The 4,541-nt window shown below is 42.8% G+C and overlaps 1 non-coding gene across 1 annotated transcript; it reads right to left on the bottom strand.

Moving 5' to 3' along the window:
- Positions 1 to 803: 803 nt before the first annotated feature.
- On the bottom strand, positions 804 to 910 carry LOC142847497 (U6 spliceosomal RNA). The gene has a single exon (XR_012910243.1). It is a non-coding gene; the product is annotated as a U6 spliceosomal RNA (small nuclear RNA).
- Between the last annotated feature and the right edge of the window lie 3,631 nt (positions 911 to 4,541).

The following is a 4,541-nucleotide window of genomic DNA, read 5'->3' as shown; positions in this document are numbered from 1 at the left end:
ACCTCAGAGGTTCATCAACTCAACCGAGAAGCCCACTCTGAATGGCAGAACTAAGACAAGAGAGGCAAGCACATCTACCTGTGGATCCTGTGAGGTCCTTGGAAGAAGTGTCAGTGGACAGCTGGAAGCAGAAACAGCTAGAACCAACGCTAGAGACAGGGTGGTGTGTTCTCTGCTGTTGATGGAACTACAAGTAATATCTACCCACTATCACACAGTTACACTTTTTTTTGGTTGAATCACTTTATTAACAGTTCTTAGATCTGTTACTATTTTCCATATTTCCTTTTTAGCAAATACAGGAGAATTCCAAGGGCTGGTTGATTCTTCAATATGCTGAGCATCTAATTACTCCTGTACCAGCTGTTCTGAAACCTGCAGTTTCTATATTGTTAAAGGCCATTGGTTAACCCATACAGGTTTTTCTGTCAACCGTTTTAAAGGTAGGACTGTTGGTACCTCTGAGAGTTCACCAGTCATTTTCCTGTTTTCGTACAGCCCAAATGGTCAGTGTCTGTTTTTCATAGCACCTTATACATTCTTCCCAGAAACATGAGTTGGTTTATGGTCCGAGACTCCAGCAGATCACAACCCATAGATTCACTGCTATATTGGCCACATTTGGCCTCATCCTCCTCTCTGTTTTTCTGGCCCTATACATTCAACACATCTCGTGCTTTGTTTTACCTGAGATTGGGTTCCAATTCCTAAGAACTTAGCATCTGACTCCTGAAGAGGCCAATTAGGATGCTGTGATTCTGGAGTAGTAATAGTCACATTTTTGCCTGTGTCTAGTAATCCTTCCAAATATAAAACGCTTCATGAATTTGCATGCCATCTTTGCACAGGGGCCATGCTAATCTTCTCCGTATCATTCCAATTTTAGTTTATATGCTGTCGAAGTGAGCACCAGTTATGCTTAATATGTTATCTCTATTCTTATCTCCTAAGCATACGAGCAAATCAGTCACGATGAGGCTCTCGGGCTAGGGCAGGGCATGCCACTCACTGCTGAGCAGCAGAGAAACACCCGGATTCCCCTGAAGGTATGTTCAATGGAGTCAGTGCTGCTGGGTCACTTCAGGTGGCATCCTCCAACAAAATAATCAATAGTACCGTTCCAAAAAGATGTGCATTTTGACATTATAGCTCTCACCTACAAATTAAAAACTCACATGTCTTCTCTTTCTCTAAGTCAGCAGAGACATTTTTAACAGAGATGGGCAACATGTCTAGGAAGCTCAGCTATGCCCACATTTGTGAATTCTTCAGGATCATAACCAGAAAGAAAGGTCGGTCACTATTTCTACCAAGTAAATCTGGCTTTGTGTGTGTGTGCATGCACACGCACAAGCATGCACAACTGTAAAACAGATTCAAACATTCAAAGACTTGTCTACAATTACAGGCTAGAAGTTATTTGTTATTGTATTTACATTACAATATCCACAATATTACGGAAATCTACCTGAACACTTCATTATATTTCATAAGAAATTTTAGGAATAACTGTCCCTAGACACTCATTTGCTTGTCAGTTTTCATGGGAGTGTTGTATAATCATATGTGAGTGTCTCTTTTTAATATTCCTAAAGTTTCAGTTTTATTTTAAAATGTAAAGCTGCCTCACATTAACTTTGGCTAAGGATGTGCTCTAAGGCCCTACCCTAACTTGTGGTTCAATAGTTGTCTTCTCCCCTTATTTAAACAATGTTGCATTATTGTATCTACTTTGGTTCATTTAAATGCTATCTACTCTTATTCTTTTCTCCTGTCTAACCTCATACTAGTATTTCAATGTTTTATTTTAAAATGTGCAAAAAAAAAGTAAGCATAAATCCTGGTGAATTTTTGAAGATAAAACCCACTATAACACCAGACCAGTTCTGAGCAAATCACCACCCACAAAGCTCTCTTCTTCCCTCTCCATCACTCCCACACCCACAGTGGCCATTGTCCCTCTTCATCACTCCCACACCCATGGTGGCCATCATCCCTCTCCATCACTCCCACACCCACGGTGGCCATCATCCCTCCCCATCACTCCCACACCCACGGTGGCCATCGTCCCTCTCCATCACTCCCACACCCACATCCCTCCCCATCACTCCCACACCCACGGTGGCCATCGTCCCTCTCCATCACTCCCACACCCACATCCCTCCCCATCACTCCCACACCCACGGTGGCCATCGTCCCTCTCCATCACTCCCACACCCACATCCCTCCCCATCACTCCCACACCCACAGTGGCCATCGTCCCTCTCCATCACTCCCACACCCACATCCCTCCCCATCACTCCCACACCCACGGTGGCCATCGTCCCTCCCCATCACTCCCACACCCACGGTGGCCATCGTCCCTCCCCATCACTCCCACACCCACGGTGGCCATCATCCTTCCCCATCACTCCCACACCCACGGTGGCTATTGTCCCTCCCCATCACTCCCACACCTATGGCGGCCATCGTGACTCCTAACAAGCCTGGTTAGCTTTGCCTACCATCTTCTTTATACAAATGTAATAATATTGCAGCAACGATGTTTTGAAAATACCTGTTTGCTGTATTCATTTGTTTGGCTCTTTTTACTGATATCCAGCGCTCTGAGACCTGTTATCTCATCAGTCACGGGTTGCTTAGCAACCTGTCTGGGAAGTCATTCTCTGATTCCTCCACCAGATCTCAGCTTCAGGAAGCTGAGAGGTCGTCCTCACTCTTAAATGCTCCTCTGCTAACAGCATCTTCTCTTTTTCTGAACTTTTAAAACACTGGAACAAAATAAATGAATGTATCTTATTCACCTAAGTGTTCATCAGGAACACTTACAATAGTAGCAAGTTGTTTTTCAAATATTTTCTCTGCTTTTAGACAATAAATAGCCCAAGTCTCTTAGATTTTGTCTCTTTAGATTTCTTAGATTCTACTTTCACTGCAATAAGTTAATGTCAATATAACTATATTATAACTATAATGGTTAACTAATGTCAATAAAACTATATTGTAGCTATATGTAACCATAATGGTTAACTATAATGGTTAATGTCAAGTTGGTTGTCATCCAGACTGCACTTAGAATCACCTGAAAGACTGGTCTGGCACACTTCCAGCAGTGTTTGTGAAGCCATTTCCAGAGAATATTAACCGCCATGGGAAGTCTCACCCTGACTGTGGACAGTGCTTTCCCAGGGACTGGAAGCCAGAGCAGAGCAAAACATAGTCTAATGTTCCTGGTTTTTTTTTTCTTTAGCCTTGACTGATAACCCTAGATTATGGCTCTAAGAAATGAGATCAAAACGGGCATTGAATCACTATCTCTATGTGCCTGGAAATGCTCTCTTATCATCTTGAAATTGATAAGAATAATTTTCCGTTCTCGAGAGGGATCGATATAATCTCGCATGAGAATAAAGAGTTAATCCTTCCACAGCTGCACCCCTCAGCCTTTGTCCTTCGGTTCCTTCTGCTCTGAACACCCACAATACACTGGATAGGATGCCTTCGACCTGATTTGGATCCTCGCACTGCCAGTCATCAGTCAAGTTCCTAGGAAATCAAGATGTAACCAGTACCCACCTTGCAGGCTTGTGATGTATCTTAGTGAGGCCATGATACAGAGCACTTACCAAGGAGCCTGGGAAGTATACACTCCAACTGCTAGCCATTTCCGTTTCCTTCCTGACTGTTTAACTAATTCTACGCTACTCTTACTCCCCTCTCGCAGCTGAGAGTCACTTCTCTCTGGGCCCTGACCACCTTAGTCTACTTTGTTCTTTTATTCTCCAAGAGCAGAATTGGCTTTATTTGGTGGTTATTTTCAACACCTACTGCCCTTATTATTCACAATAAGCGTTTACTGAGCACAACTGAAGAAAGAATAGTGGAAGGAAGAAGGGAGTTTAAACACTAGGGAGCTCCTGTAATCATCTCCGAGAGCAGGAACCATTGCCCCTGGGACCAGAAATGCCTGCTTCAGGCATTGTTGTTATAAACAGCAGTGCTCAGAGGGATCTTGTTTTTCTGTGATTGCAAATTAGACTCTAATATTAAAGAAAAAATTCATTTTCAATGAGGATTTCAGTCTCCTAAAACTGGAACTGCCAAAGCACCACCACCGTCATGAGTAACCTGAATGTGATTTAAGACATGAGAGGTGGAAATGTCATCAGTTACCAAGGGCAGAAATCAGAATGGTTGCCTTTTAAGGGCTGAAGTAAATAAATAAGAGTTTATGTCTAATTTGACTTGGATTTAAAAGTATTGTGTGGACAATTAAAGAAAAAGAGGTGGTGGATTTGGAAGCGAGCAATGGGGTACATGGGAGGGGCTGGAGGGAGGAACATTGCCATTTCAAAAAATGAGCAATTGTAAAAAAAAAAAAAAAAGACATTGTACGGGAGAAAATGATGTGGGAAAATGGATCCATTTTCATTCAAAGAGCTTTGTCCAAATCCAAGCACTAATTCACACTCCAGAGAATCCACATGACCACATTTGAGGATCCCTGTGGCAATCCTGGTCTACCCCTTTGCCAGATTGTA

This window comes from Microtus pennsylvanicus, chromosome 3, assembly GCF_037038515.1.
Source record: "Microtus pennsylvanicus isolate mMicPen1 chromosome 3, mMicPen1.hap1, whole genome shotgun sequence".
NCBI classification, from domain to species: domain Eukaryota; kingdom Metazoa; phylum Chordata; class Mammalia; order Rodentia; family Cricetidae; genus Microtus; species Microtus pennsylvanicus.
This window is presented reverse-complemented; position numbering and strand designations above follow the sequence as displayed.